The 16,055-nt window shown below is 43.8% G+C and overlaps 1 long non-coding RNA gene across 2 annotated transcripts; it reads left to right on the top strand.

The window, feature by feature from the left end:
* LOC110395055 lies at positions 2,670-6,748 on the top strand. 2 transcript variants are annotated; one of them, XR_002436131.1, is made up of 5 exons: positions 2,670-2,714; positions 3,013-3,060; positions 3,533-3,586; positions 3,751-3,987; positions 4,095-6,748. It is a non-coding gene; the product is annotated as an uncharacterized LOC110395055 (long non-coding RNA). The 2 variants fall into 2 exon arrangements; XR_002436130.1 differs by having other exon boundaries at positions 2,670-2,752.

Here is a 16,055-nt window from a genome sequence, read left to right as displayed (position 1 = left end):
CATCTGATTAAATACCTGGGGCTTCCCAGGCTGTGGGAGGGGCTTTACTCATTGCAGATGGTAGAGAACACAGTGTTCAGTAGGAAATGAATGGTAGAAAACAAATCTCTGCTTGCTGTTATGTATTGTTCATTCTTTAGCGGCCTTAGTTTGGCAGCCTGCCTTGTCATTGGTGATTCCTCAAGAATGCTCCCCTGCTGTGCTCTGCTCGGGCGGGGTATGATGAGATGGGGTGGGATGGGATATGATGAGATGGAATGTGCACTGGAGTGAAGATCCAGGAGTGCTGCTTGCTGTTTGTCCTTCTGTTCCCTCTGATGGCAGTTGCTTTCTACTGCCTACTGAGTGAGGGATCAACTTGTGATGTCCAGCTACATGTCCTGTCACATTGCTTATCAGAGCAGTCATTAGTTTTGTGTTTCATAGTTCACTGACGGGACAGTGCTAGAAATCTGGACAATTACCACTACCTGAGTATTTAGGCACCAAGTTTGTCGTTCAAACAATTTTCAGCTCCTGGAGACAAATAGATAGTCAAAAGGCAAATGTTAGGATGCATGTTTTTATTGGTGTCTACTTCCCTGAAAAATGTGCAGTTTGCATTTTTTCTCAGGAAGTGCTGAGCCTGAGAATGAAGTTTAATGTTGTTTTTAATAGAAAGGTCAGTGATGGCTGGCTGCATTTCAGAAATTCTTGTGTGAAAGGACTTTCTTTCAACAGAGCTGCCAACCAGCAGTGATCCAAGCCCAAGAGAGGTTGGTTCACCTGCACAGGGTATTGCAATGGCTCAGATTGTAATAGGGATTTCTGAAAAACTGGCATTCTACAGATCAGTCAGCCAGGCCTGCATGTGAAGATGAAAGGGCATTATTCTGAGATTTGGTAGTGACTCTTTTCTAATACTTACTATCCTTCAGCTACTCCTGAACACCATTCGCTGCATCCCCACCTCTGTCCTGATGGGAGCTCTGCTGCACTCCAGGTCTCCTCCACCTTCTCTCCACAAGTGAACTTTATGTCCTCAGCTTCAATTTGATTATAATTCACTCCAAATTTGCTGTGATGCTGTTCATATCTTCTGTTCCAAACAAACGCCCTCAGCTCAAGCCACTCCTTCAACTTGTGGAAACTTTTATTTGCTGGAATCTGGAGATCTCTACGCAGACATCTGTTGACACCAAAGCTCACAGCAGCAGTCATAAAGACCCATATAGTAATTTGCAGCATTCATAGAATATCTCAGTTGGAAGGGACCCATAAGGACCATCAAGTCCAATTCCAAGCTCTTTCTTACTTTCTTGCTGATACAGATGTCATCTAAAAGTGTTGGTGAGACAGGCAAAGATACCATATACTTCTTGGCACAAGGAAACTGTCCCAGTAAAAGACAGATTTTTTCACATGATGTAAACAACATTTTGAGAGTGGACAGTCTTCCACATCCTGGGACAAACCACAGTTCACAGCTGCTGAAAGAATGATTCTAGGATCATAGAATCCTTTGAGTTGGAAGGGATCTTTTGCTGCCATTTATGTTTTTTCACCAACTGAATTTCTTTACCAAGAGAGTGGTGAGGTGCTGGAACAGGCTGCCCAGAGAGGCTGTGGATGCCCCATCCCTGGAGGTGTTCAAGGCCAGGTTGGATGGGGCCCTGGGCAACCTGGTCTAGTATTAGATGTGGAGGCTGGCAGCCCTGCTTGTGGCAGGGGTGTTGGATCTTGATGATCCTTGAGGTCCCTTCCAACCCAAGCCATTCTATAATTCTATGATTCTATGAAGTTAGAACTTCGCTTGAGAGATGTCTCCTTTTGAGAAGGATCTTTATTCTACTTCTTGATTGCCTTGACTTAATAGAGGTTCTTTTCCCAGCATTTGCTTGTTTTTCATTTGGGTATGGGCATCATATTCTCTCCCCTAACCCATGAGGTTGGTTTCAGATAGGCAAGAACCTCCTCTAAAGAGAACATCTTTGAAATATTCTGTTTAAATTTACCCTATAAACCTCCCACTTTCACTGCTGTTGCAATATCCTGTTTTGGATTCTAGACAATAAGGGAACAACATTGGTTTTAAATATTTCATTCCCCAGAAGGTTCATATGAGCACAGGGCGTGCAAGGCCGAGGCCCTGCATGTGGCCCTGCCCGCAGCTGCTGGTTAAGCACACCATGCTTGCATGAGGAGAACAGAATACCAGTGGGTTTTTAGAGAGAAGTCTTTCCAGGAGAAAAATTAGTTCTTAGTGGGTAAGCGAATGTGATGAAGCTCATCTGTTTATGTTTACTTTCTTTCCTCCCTTCTCATTTTCCCACTTTTACTGTGATTTTCTTTGATTCTTTCTCTGATTTATTTCTCTGGTCATGGAGAGCTATCTGGCAGTGAACAATAAATATATTTTGCACTGAAAAGTAGCTAATACTATACGCCAGCCAGGGAGATAGTCTGCAGCATGGCTTGTCCAACTTGGTTTAACCCAGGGACACGTGAGTCAATCAAGCAGTGCATTATCATTTCCACCTCAGGGAGAGGTTCACTATCAACCTGAGTCAGCTGCAGCCAGCCTTGACAAGAGTAGGACAGATCCCTAATCAATGTTTTAATCATCCACCTGGGGTGGTTTAAATGAAGTCAATTAAAGGATCTTTCATCAGCAGAAAAAGCTGTGCTCAGCTAGTTGTAAGTTGTAGAAACGTATGTAAAATCTCTGTGAAGAGGTAGGGGTATTCTTTTCTTTCCCTCATTCACTGGGATGGTAGGGTATTTGTTTATCACTTATTTTTTTCTCTGTTGTTTTATCTGATGTATTTTGTTACTAATGCAATTTTATTCAAAGCTCCTGCAGAGCTGTTGAAGCACAGGGTACCTATAGAGAAGAAAACTTGGTTGCAATTTATAAACAGAGATATTACATTTTAACTCCTAGGATATTAACTGAAGTTTTGAGCGTAAGGGAATTCTTTCCCATTGAGTCCTGAACTGTATCACTTGTTTATAGAGACTTTGTATTTACAGATCTGTGAACATATGACCTGTTGTGCAATTGATTTGATTTTGAAAAAGGTAAGGCCACTGTGTTGTAACCTATGATGTTTGTTATTCCTGTAGTCAAGCTGAAGTGCAAAAACAGCTTAATCTTAAAAATGCCTGACAGCCTACCTGTAGCATGACCATAAAAATATGTTTAAAAAAAGCCTCCCTAGGACATCTCCAATGGAGCCTCTATTAGTGAGGGAAATGAATTGCTGCGGGAGTGTTCAGGATAAACTTCTGAAAATGATTCCTCTGCTGTGGGTGCTAGACTTCTTGAGCAGCCTCACTTTAAGAGCTTGCTGGGCAATTAGGTGGGGCCATAAGAAAGAAGGAGACAGACTCTTCTTTGAAATAGGTCCTGTCCCTTTGTCATCGGACAATCTTGTGACATTGCATTTTCTCCCTTAGTAGAGTCATTTTGGCACTGCATTAGGGACTTTGTGTTAAAGGCTGAGCTGGACTGACATTTATGACATGAATTTTAATTTTCCTTGCTGTTTAGATGTTAAGATGAACAAATCCATGGCTCCTATTCTTATCTCTGCTGATGCCTGAGGTAAATTTCAAAAGAAACAGCCAAAGCCTACTTGAGGAGGCCTGGCTCTGCAAGTGGTGCAAAATTGCAGTGATGTTTTCTGAAACCTACTTGGACACACCTTTGACATTGCCTTGCGTAGGCAGTTAAAACAACTTCCTTATTGTCTGTCCTTGCAAATCAAGGTCCAGAGCCATGGATATGCTTGGAAACCTGACCCAGACACCTGAAAGCTACCTGTGTTTCAGCTGGCAAGTGTCATGTACCTGCTTAGCATATGGCACTGCTGTGCATCCTGGGGTGCAAAGCAGGGGAAGACACCCAGACAGCACTGGACCCGCACTGCTGACAGCCCAGAGCAGACTGGCTTTAAGAGGAACAGTCCTCTTCTGGACCCCTAGACCCATGTCCTTGCATTTGCGGTAGTTGTTTTGGTTGGATATTTCAGTTTTAAAATAAGAGGTGGATTTGTTGGCTGCTGCATCTGGCCAGTGAGGTATTAGCTACTATTTCATATTTTGTTTTTCAGCAAGCCAGGATACAGGATTTGGCCCTGTTTGTGTCTAAAACACAGGAGAAGATAAAGACCACCACGAAGCACAGCTCTCTCAAGAAAAATAAGCAGCATCACACAACAAAGCCCATGGGAACCATTAGATCCTGTGAGGGAAAGGTCAACTAAGGCTTATAAAGGCAAAGTCACTTTCCAGTTTTTTAGCTTATCTGCTGCTTTTTGCACAGGCATTCATGTGTGCAGGACTAACTGGCCTAGATGAGCCGTGAAGCTGCTGTGTCTCCTCTCTCAGAGCCATCTTCAACACAAAGGTTTCTTGGATGTCCCCAAGCTGCTGGTGTGGCCATCACTGTCCTCACAGGAGCATACATGTCCTGCCTGGTGTGGGTCAGAGAAGTGGGCTCTGCATTGCTGAACACCTACGTGTTTCACACTGGTCTGTGGGATGTAGCTGTCCTCCATTTGCACAGTGGCTCAGATGACAGCTGCCTTCAGACAGGTTGGGAAGAGTCACTGGAGTGTATGAGTGGTGTAATTAAACCTTTTTCCTCTTCTGTCCACAGCAAGTTTTTTGAATTGTGAGGATATGGCAATTAATGCAGCTCTTCAAATAGCTCTTTGAGGGAAGAAATTTAGGATGCATGTGGGAGATGGAACTATCATAAGTATATGGGAGAGATTTACTCTTTAGAAGAAGGTTAAATTTCATTCTTAATTACAAATGTTCCTTTCTTATAACAATTTTCAAATCATGATTCCATGAAGAATTATTATTCCGTAAGTTTGGATAACAAGGCTATGCCTAGTTTATGCCATTTAGATGCAAACGATCACTGTGGTGTGCAAATGTCCCAAATGAGGTGGAAGGCAAACAGACACTGAGGGCACAAAAACGCAATATGGAAAAAATAGTACGTTTTTTAGTTAGAATGGATGTTTCAAGGGCTCAGCTCCTCAAAGCCCTTTCTCATGCTAGTCCATTGACCTCACTACAAACCTCTCATGAGAGCCCATGTCAGTGGAGTCATTCCAATAAGGAGTGTCTTCTGAGTTACTATAGCTTTTCTATTCTTGAGCAACAATGTGAGATGATCCGTGCAGCTGACTTAGGATCTCTGGGAGGTAGAACTGCAATAAATCAGATAGTACAAAGGAAATCAGAAGATCAAATAAGGCAACAAAATGTTTACTGACAGTGTGGAGTCTGCTTCAGAAGGCTATTTTAGAAGTGTGGAGTAGAGAAATACCACCTACCAGATCAGTTTTTTAAAGGACTGAAAGGAAAACAAAATGCTATCATGGTCAAACATCAAGGCGGTGGAAATCCCTTGATGATATTAAAGTCATCTTTTAAAAAATGAAAGTCTTATCTCCACTGGGAAAATAGGAAAAACATAACCTCTAGCAAGTTGGGTGTTGAACTGCAATAAAGTAAAAGAGCAAAGATTTAGAGAGGAAACCTAGTAATAGTGTGAAGGTTGCTGTAACACCTTTCTCAAAAACATCAAGGCAGGAAGATGGGCAAAATGTCAACAGGACCAATGTGTGATGAAGGTGTAGCAAAAGCACTCTGTGAAGACAAGACATAGTAGCGGAGCTAAAAGATGTGTTTCTATTAGTGCTGGTCACAAAAATGGTCAGTGACTCCCACTGGAGTAATTCTTTGCAGGAGGTGAATGTGAGAAACTGATAGAAGCATCCATAGGAAGGGTTTGGAATAAGTCAGTAATATGAATCTAACCAGTTCCCAGGACCAGAAGAAATTCCTGCAGGAGCTTTAAGAGTATTCTGGTGCAACACTACAGTCCCATTTGAGTTACTGCATAAAGCATTTAATGACCAAAAAAAAAAAAAAAGCTACAAATGGGACACGAGTCTTTAAGAAAGAATTGAGGATCAGTCTGAAAAACTGAAAACTGATGGGTTAGCAAGTCTGGCATTCGTATCAAGCCGATCAGTAGAAGCTACTGTAAAGACAGCTCAAGGTAGAAGGAGCAACATTCCCACTCACAAAGAAGCTCTTTCTGTGGATCTTAATCTTCATCTCTGGCTGAAGACGGCAAAATAGGGATGTGATACTAAAGATGTCCCAAAGCACAGAGATTTAAGGACAGCTAGGGCGAAGTCTCACAGCCCACAAGAAAGGTTTGTTGCAGGTATGATACACAATGTGGAAAAACCTGTAGGCTTGAAAGGCTTTTGGAGGACTTTGGCAGAGATAGCATTGTGTTCTGTTTCATGAATGAGTACGTAGGAGCAAAATCCTGACATACCTTGATCTCCAGCGTGCACCCAGGTTTTGCTGGCAAGTCTCTTAGCCAGGGGATAACACTGGTGCAATGTGAACAGGACGGGCAGAAGGCACAACACTGTTGTATGGATATGCTCTGAGGAAATCAGGCTTTGAGAGAGAAAGAAATGGGAAAAAGTCTTTTATTTGACTATAAGACAGAAGCGGCTGGACAAAAGAGAGGGATGTTATTTGTGGGATATTACCTGGTTTTGGGCTTGTAACATAATGGACAGATAAAGAAGATATGAGTAACTAAATGATTGATGATGATGCAAATAAAAAAATGCAGCAGTTTCTCAGAATGGCCTTATGTTAGTCAGAAGGAGTTGCAGAGTTAAGTGATTAATACAATGGCAAATAAAATTCAACATCAGTAATTATAGGGCAAAAACCCCCAAACAGAAAATCTTCTAAGTATAAAGATTCACAGTAAAGGATTTGGAAAGGGGACTGAAAGATTTGGAAAGAAACTCTTTATCTGGGTATGCAGTAATTGGACCAGGGGAATGGCTTTAAACTAAAAGAGAGGAGATTTGGATTAGATGTTAGGAGGCAATTCACTGCTTGGAGGGTGGTGAGGCCCTGGCACAGCTGCCCAGAGAAGCTGTGGATGCCCCATCCCTGGAGGCGTTCAGGGCCGGGTTGGATGGGGCCCTGGGCAGCCTGAGCTGGTAGGGGGCAGCCCTGCCCATGGCAGGGAGTTGGAACTGGATGGATTTTAAGGTCCCTTCCAACCAAAGCCATTCTGTGATTCTCTGATTTGATTCCCTAGTACTACTCACCAAAAAGTGTAACGGTTAATGTGGATAGTTTTCTGAAGGCATCAGTTCAATGGCTATGAAGAGTCAAGTGCAAACTGAATCAGACAAACATTCATGAAAGGACCTCAGAATGAATGAGGGCTCATAGCCATGCTGCAGGGCAGAGCTGCCATGTCCCCACACGTCAGCCCTGTGGGTGCCTCGGCACTGGTCGTGGGCTGGCACTGGTCTGCAGTGCCTGAGGAGGAGCAGTGCTGCTCCAGCAGGTCTATGGGTGGGTGGGTGGCTGCCTGTAGGAAACAACTTGCAGGTTCAGTTTTTCACCTGTGTCTTTGGGGTTTTGTATGGAATAGTGCACATTAGGCCATCTTTGACATTTTTTTTCTCAGTATTCCATCTTCTGACCACATTATGGGAAAAAAAAATATTTTGTCTGTCTTTCCTGCCTTGGAGAAGGAGTGAGGACAAGGCAATCGCTCTGGAGCGTGCTCCTTTCCTCCCCCATCAGGGTTACTGTCCTGAGATGTTTGACCTCTGTCAAGAGGGATGAGCTGGGCTATCAGGTTTGAGTTAGCAGTGACACTCAGGCTTTTCTCTCACAAAACTGCCTACAGGAAAAATGTGTACTCATTTTGTTCTGCTGTTTGATGCATAACTCTCTGTCTCTCTTTATCTAAATATAATGGCCTTGGGAGCAAATATTTCTCTGATTGCTATTGCACAGAATACAAACAAATTGCAGTAAATCTGTGCTGCAAGTCTGGTGTGTTGTCAGAGTTTTTATTTTGGCTAGATCATTTTCCTTTATCTAGAGGGCAGAGTGTTTGCATTTAATTTTTGTATTAGTTTCAATGGTAACCTCCTGCAAAAGAGTTGTAAATACGGAAGGATGAGCTTGCTAATAGCCCAAATGGACTAGCGAGGTGAATATAATAAAACTGGCACAATATGTTAAAATTGCTGCGGTGTGTCTTCTCACGCTGTGCTGCAGTGCTCTGTTGTCTGGTGCTGCGATTTGTATTGAGATGGAGGCTCAGGTAGATAGATATGGATTTTAAAAATTAGAAAGAAAAATTATATCACAAGTGAAGGCAGCCCTTTTCCTCTACCAATAACAAAACAGGCCGTTTCATTGGTTAGTTTGCCCTTTGTCAGTACTTTAAAATTGTTGCTTGTATTAAGTTGCAGCAGGTTTACATTTTGCAAGCCAGGGACTTTTGTTGAGCTCTTCATCTTCCAAAAGTGCCCTTGAGCCGAGCTCTCAGCTAATCTCTGCTGAAACTCAGTTTCAATGACGTTTTGAGAGATTAGGAGCTGTTTGTGATGTCTAGAAATGACAGCACGAGGGTGTGAGTGTGCTGTTCTCCAGTCTCCTGCTGTCTCTGCTCACTGAGCACTCTGCGGGCTCTGAGTCTGTATGGATCTGCATGGACGCAGACCTTTGCTGTCCCATCGAAGTGAGCAGAGCTGCTCAGAGGAGCAGGGATCGCACAGCCGGACCTGGCAGCCCTGCAAACATGAGATTCGAGGAGAGGCTTCCATCCATTAGGTTTTTATTAATCAGCATCATCTTGCTGCTGATTTATAAGCAAGACTGTATTTATTCTCTATAAAAATGCTAATAAATTCCTCTTGCATTCACTCATGCATCAGTGAGAGAACTTTATGTTCCATGGTGACACTTAAAGTTCAAAGAGAATTATTTTACTGTGGCATATTTGCTATACTCTGCACCATCGGGTTTGCCCTGTACTTGTCATTTGCTCAGCATTTTGCTACGCTGAATGAACAGAATGTCACCAAGAAACTCAGGAACCTTCAGAGTGCTTTAAAAGGATTTAAGTGGGAGAGTTGAACTCACCTTTGTATCGTTTGGGATCTGCTTGTTCTAGCTTTTTGCCCTGGAGCACCCACATTCATACTTTATTTACAGATCTCAACAGGCTTTGCCTTGTCAAATATTTTGAATTCCCTAATGAGGTGTGTAATGTCTCTTATATAAGCTCTGGTTCTTGCTTTACTATGAATTCCTTACTGCTTTGTGATGAAATGGATTTTCTCTTCACCCATTTCACTTTTCTTTCTTTCTTTCTTTCTTTCTTCTTCTTCTTTTTTTAAAGGAATTAAGAAATGTAACATTTGGCTGCTTCTCTTACACAATGTCCTAACCGAAACAAGGAATTCCCAAGCAATCACCCTGCTCCATCTCATCAGTCTGGTTGTTTGAAACTAATATCGGATACTACTTGTTTTGATAGCACATAGTGTAGTGGGGCCAGAAACTGTTCACCAGAAAATGGACTGTGAGCAAATCATGTCATGTAACTCGCCAGTGTGGTGCTACGTCACAATAACTCTCTCCCAATTACCCTACTGAGAAGAGCTGGAGGCCAGAAATGTGCAAACCTACAAGTTACTGTTGAGAGAAAGAAACACAGCTCCTCTGAGAGTGCTCGTTTGTCCTGGATTAAATCTTCATTAATGCTTTGATGGACTAGATATACAGTCTGAGCAATTTCTCTTTATGGACCAGATCTCCAGTTCTTGTTTTATGAGTTTCCTCCCAGGCAGAGCTGCTTGGGCTGGTTCATTAGCGTCTTGTCAGAAAAACAGTTGGGAGGACATTAATCTGAAGCTCAAATGCCATGTCAGCGAGCAGGCAGGGGGCTGTGCTGCAGATTTCAAAATGTACTTAGAGGAAGAAATGCAAAGAAATCTTTTATCAATGAGAAAATCTTAAAACTGTCCATATAAACACTTCAGTCCTTTTTCTAAAAATGAACTTAAAATAGTTTATCGTAGATGCCATCTGTGAAGAACGCTTTGTTAATCTCATGCTGTAGATAAATGTGTTAGAACAAAACTTTACTTTCATAGCAAATATGCGTATTCTCACTTGTGAATTAGTGAGGCAAATGAAGAGAAAGGCAACTCCTCTGGAAGCTAATGACAGCAAGGCATTTTTGGAGCCCCACCCTGAGTGCGGAACACATTGCTAGGTAGCAATGCACAGTGGGAGAGCCCTTTTTATTGGCATGCAAAAAATCATAATTTTTGCCTGCAATCATCATCTATGTGAAGTCATTTCCTTTCACCACAGTGCAATAAATCAGTGTGCTCAGGAAACAGTGATGTGGGTTAAAATCATAGAATCATAGAATCGTTTGAGGTGGAAGGGACATTTAAAAGTCATCTAGTCCAGCTCCTTGGCATGAACAGGGACACCTACACTAGATCAGGTGCTCAGAGGCCTGTCCAGCCTGACCTTGAGTATCTCCAGAAATGGAGGTCCCCTTCTTTCTTACAGCCTCCCTGTAGATACTGACAGGCTGCTCTCAGCTCTCCCTGGGGCCTTCTCTTCTCCAGGCTGAACAGCCCCAGCTTTCTCAGCCTGTCCTCATAGGGGAGATGTTCCACCCCTGGGATTATTTTTGTGGCCCTCCTCTAAAGCAGAATTCTTTAAATCCAGGGGTGGTAGATGAGTGTGGTGTGGTGTTTGTGCCAGGTGCTTTAGCTCTCACTGCTGTAAGGAGCGACTGAGCCTGAGCTGCTGTCCTGGCAGTATGGGCTGTGTCTGATGGAAGTGCTTCCATTTCTAAGTTCAGCATCGGAATGTTTTAAATTAAAATAAATACTTCATGTTTCAGCCCATTAAAGATGCTGGCTTCAATATAGTTGCATTAACATGTGAACCGACAGTGCCACAAACCTTTTTCAACTACTTAATGCTGGGCAGGGTAGGCATAAAAATAGTAAATAGGAATTGCTGTGTGTCATGCTCATTTTGTAGGTACAAAGAGCTGCACTCACTTCAAGGCAGAAAGCAACCAAGGGAATTATTTTTTAGCTAGAAAAATCCAGCTACATGAGGTTTGAAATCATGGTCTCATTGGCCATGTGTGCACTGCTGACCTAGTTGGCTCCCGGGGCCTGACCCCGAGCTGCGGTTCACGTGCACCTTTCAGGCCCTTTCCATGCTTCTCAAATGCCCTGAAGTGACCACACAAGGTAGCACTGTGTGTCCTTGTGATCTCCTACCCTGCAGTGCTTTCAGCATTATTAACAAGGTCCTTTGTGGGAGAAATGCTTTCTGCATGATCTACCATGTAGCTCTACCTAAGTGGCCCTGCTTGACTCTATTCATGATTGACAGCATGCAATTACTAGAAGCAAAAGAAGGGAAAGAGCCTTTATTTTGCTTACCTGGAAATTGCCTAGACCTCCAGAATCCCAGCTAGTCCCACTGCTGAGAGCTTGCCTGAGTTTTAGCAAGCTGTGAGCAAAGAGTAAAGCTCTGCCAAGTGAGCCTCTGCTGGGACCCCTGGTTAGGACATGCAGGGATCCTGCACCATGCCTCTTGTCCTGCCTTAGACTCAGTCTCCCTCTGAATCATAGACCCAGCAGAGGTTCCCAGCACCCTCACTGGCAGCCCAGGCCTCTCAGTAGATGGGGAAGTGAGACTTTTCCTCTCTGGGTGCTGCAACTGGATTTCAACAGCTTCCTCGTGGAACTGAGTCATGAGTGAGAATGTACATTTTGGAGTGATAAACACTCTGGGCAGGATTCCGACTGGGACATCTGACATTAGTCATCTAATGTATGTGTGGATGAGGTTACCAAGCTCCCATTACAGCTGATGTAGTTCTGGTCTGTAAATCTCAGGGGAGGTGTGTCAAGGACAGTGGGGTCTGGAGATAGACTGTGCCCATGGTGAGGAAGACATGGAGAGGCTCAGTTCATTTGTCCCGTTACTAGCGCTGATAACGGCTCTCTGAGATGCCCGAGGCTACCTGATGCATCCGTGTGCAGCTTGCGGATGTGATGCAGGACCTAGAGAATACCTTGGCTCCTCTGCAGCAGCATCTGGAGGCCAGCCAGAACACTCCAGGGCATTTTAATGGCACTGGATGTCAATGCTTTGGTAGCTGAATAAAGGCTTGGATCTCTACTGACTGCAATAGGAACTGAGATGCCCAGCTCATAAGAAAAGGTTTGCAATTAAATGCTTAAATGTAGATGTTTCAGTCTCACACTGAATCCCACCTTTGTTTCTGGCAAGAGTGTCTCTTCACGAAGCTTTTTGAATTAGCTGTGCAGCATTTGGGTCTGACAGTGCTAAAAGGTCAAGAAAGGGCACCCTGCATTGCCCCTCTTTGTAAGCGCTGTGGATGAGAGCCTGGCTGAGGGCAGCCTTTGCCCTGTAAACTCATCTGGAGTGAGCACCCACTGCCCCCTGCTCTCTGTGCGCATGGATGAGGACAGGCCCTTTCCCTGTATTTCTTTTGTACGTTCAGCATTATTATCACCACAGCCATTCAGATCCATATCTTCTATATAGAACATACTGACACCTACCAGATTTGTTTGGGAAAGAACTTCTTCATAGTACGCCATTTCCATGTACCCCTCCCTACTCCTACTGCTCCTTCTCAGCTAATAACTGATTGCCTTGTCAGCTGAGAATGTGCTCATATGCAACAGTGACAAATTACACTGTTGAGAAATTTTCAAGCACTGCCTCTTGGATCTGAAGAGTGTTTTGTTTAAGAGACTGCAAGCTACTATCAAAGAGAAATGCACAGAAGTGCTTTTGTTTGGGCCTTCAGTAAAAGGAGTTGAAGTTCTGAAAAAAATCAGGTAAAACTGAGCACGAAAGAACTGAAGGTGGCACTATAGGAACAGACATTCTCCACAGAAAATAGAGATGATAAATATGTGATTGCTGGTTCCCTTTGAAAAGAGAAAGACTGTATGATATGAACCACATTTGCCCCTTCTCACCTTTTGCTAGTGTTCCTCTCTCCGTAGAGCAGGAGGGTTTTGAGGAGAGCATCTGTGCACTTGGTGCCCTTTCCTGCAGAAGAGATGCACACTTATACACACACCAGTGTGCAGGTGGAGCTTGGTGGCCTGCAGCTGCAACCAGATGTGGCAAACAGCTGCTCAGACACCACTGTGTGCCCTCTGGGCATAATTTTCTGGATAGATGCCAGATACAAAAGGGCCTGTCCATAGCTGAGTGTCTTACAGAAAAAGATAGGATGAAGCATGTTTTATAGTATAAGGTTGCAAAATGCATCTGATAATCTAACTGCAAATATACCTTCTTACCCTGGAATTGACAGTCAAAATTCCCCAGTCAAAGAGAATGATCGGGTGACTCTCTGACAAAATGGATGGCAATCAGAAGTCCTTTCAGTCATTCCTGTGCTCACCTGTTGTTGGGCTTGATAGCTCTTGAATTGATGCCAGGCTGAGCTGCCATTCACTATGGCACTTTTCTTTTGCAGATGAGTCAGGATATTTACTCTTCACAGATCTATCCCTAATGCTCCCTCCAAGGGCACAAAGAGAAGCTTACTGGAAGCATATAGATCATAGAATCATTGAGACTGGAGAATACCTCTAAGTCCAACGGTCAACCCATCACCACCACGCCCACTAACCATGTCCCTCAGTGCCATGTCTACACAGTCCTTGAACACCTCCAGGGACGGTGACTCCACCACCTCTGTGGGCAGCCAGTGCCAATACATTCCACTCTGTTGGAGAAGAAATTTTTCTTGATATCCAACCTGAATCTCCCTATATGCAAAATGCAGAGAGTTATGACTCACACCAGCAACTCTTCATTACACTCAAATCTTCAAACTATGTTTGCCTAAACTAGTCCCTCGTCCTCTTCTTTGCCACCTTGACCCACTTGTCTCTAGATTTTGGACATGCCGAGCTGCAGACAGAAGTGTTTTCCAAATCCCCACATTCTGCAAGAAACCTTGTCCATTTTGTAGAGAGGTTTAAGTTTTCAGAAACTAAGGACTAGAGCTTTGAGAGTGTCCAGAAAATCCCAAACCGTTCCACAATCTCTATAACTGATTGGACCATGGAATAAATGCCTAGATTTGGAAATATTTCAGGCCAGATGCACATGTCTCCTGAGAAAAAATGTGGATTATAGCCAGCATGTAATATCTATTCTAGTGCTGTTTCATAGGAATAAAAGGCATTTTAAGACAGAGATCTGCCTTCGCTCTCAGCTGCTGGAAGTGTGCCCTGGTCTGGGAATCAGCGCGAGCAGCAGGAGCACAAAGGCAAGTTTGGAATTTCATTTGAATTTTGTGCAGTTTCCGGATGCTTTTTTGCCTTGTTTTGGGTTTGTTTGGGCTTTTCTCAAGCTTCAGCCTTTCTGGGCACAGGCCTCTTCCTACTGATTTGCTGCTGCAGGCAGAAACAGATGTGGATGACTTTGAAAACTGGCGAAGTGACAATGAACTGGACTCTGCAACAGGAATGGGGTGCAAAGCAGTGCAACAGCGTGCCCTGCAGCAAAACAAGACATACCTTCATGCAGTGGCAGCTCCAGCACTGGTGAGCTGGTTGGGAACCAAACAGCATTGAAAATCTGTTTGTGTGCATGCATGCATGTAACATAATGGAAGTTTAAGCCAACAAAATCATATGAAACAAGAATGGTGTACATTATTCATTATCAAGATACTACTGAAGGGTCGAGATATTCAGAAAACAAACAAGAAAAGCAGCTGTTGTATTGAGGATGTTGTCCAACTGCCCTGCATGCCCCCTTCATGTTCACCCCTGGAAGCCACATGCCTGCCTCTGTAACCCTGGGGACAGGCAGCAACATCCCCACCAAGCTCTGCTGCAAAGGTTTCTCAAGTACCTGAGTGCTGGGTAAGGCATTCAAGCATTAGTAAAAAACAAATACCTAGGGAAACTGTTAGTTCTTGTAGCAAGTTGCTACATCTTGTAGCTCGGTACTTGTTGTAACAGGTTTGCAGCTGCCTCCTGTTGCAAGATAGGGCTGTTACTCTGGGTGTTCCCTTCACGCCTTTGTCACTGCTTTGTGGACGTCTTCTCTTCCCTCACCTCCCTGAAATCAGAGCCTTCTCTTTCTGAGGCCAAAGGTGCGATAGCGAGTGCTCCCCCTGTCTGAGCAGACTTCCAGCTGAGGCGCTGCAGCTCGACACAGGCCCAGGGCTCTCAGCTCCATCTCTGCTCCCAGCACCCCAGTGCCCAGGTCTGAGCACTGTCTGTGGGACAGCAGCAGTGTGAGCACCTGCTGTGTTTTTTGAGAGATGCCGAGGAAGGCCGTGTACATGTGGGGCTGGCATCAGCCTGGGGGCTGGACCCTCTGGGGCTTCCCTCCTTCAGTAACTCTCAGTTATAGCTATGAGTACATGTGGATACCAAAATCTTCATTCGTGAGACACCACATGAGAACATGCTTAATGCTCGGGTATATTGTAACTGCTTCTCTGTGTGAAAGTGCTTTATCTGCCTGTGAAATGCAAGGACCACTCTGAGGTACTCAGTATAGTTAATGATGACTCTTGCTTTGTGTAAGCAATGGGAGATTCGCATACAACACTTACAGCTTTTGACTTATGAGAAAATTGGAATCCTTTCTTGCTCTTTTTGAAATCTTACTTTTCAAGTCCCAGTACTCAACAGGAGGCGATTCGTGTGTCAGTGGTAGGATAAAGGCTGACTGCAAGGTAGCAGATAGCATAATCTGCCTCTTAAGGTTCTCCAGAAGCCGTCCTTTCTATTTATTTTACTTGACCTGGAAAGAGCAAAGTGCTGTAAGCCAGCAGGTTTGATTGATTGCAGATGTATATCTATCCCCAGGAGTCTCGCCTATCAGTGAGTTCTTTCAAGGAAGGATGGGTTTGATTTGCAAGCTTTGTCCTTAATCTAAAGCAATATGTAATAGAAAGTTAGACCCCAAGTCATAAACTGCTAACAGTTATAAATAAAGGTACTCACTACAAACCAAAACAAGCTACTTGTTCGGATGATTTGTTAAATTAAAATATAATGCGGAGCTAAGGCTGCTCTTTAGATGAATTAAAACATCTTCCATTGCTCTCTGATGTCTGCTTCACACAGCAGAAATTGATT

The sequence above is a fragment of the Numida meleagris genome, chromosome 2 (assembly GCF_002078875.1).
Source record: "Numida meleagris isolate 19003 breed g44 Domestic line chromosome 2, NumMel1.0, whole genome shotgun sequence".
NCBI classification, from domain to species: domain Eukaryota; kingdom Metazoa; phylum Chordata; class Aves; order Galliformes; family Numididae; genus Numida; species Numida meleagris.
The sequence above is the reverse complement of the archived record's forward strand: the minus strand, read 5'-3'. Positions and strand labels throughout refer to the sequence as shown.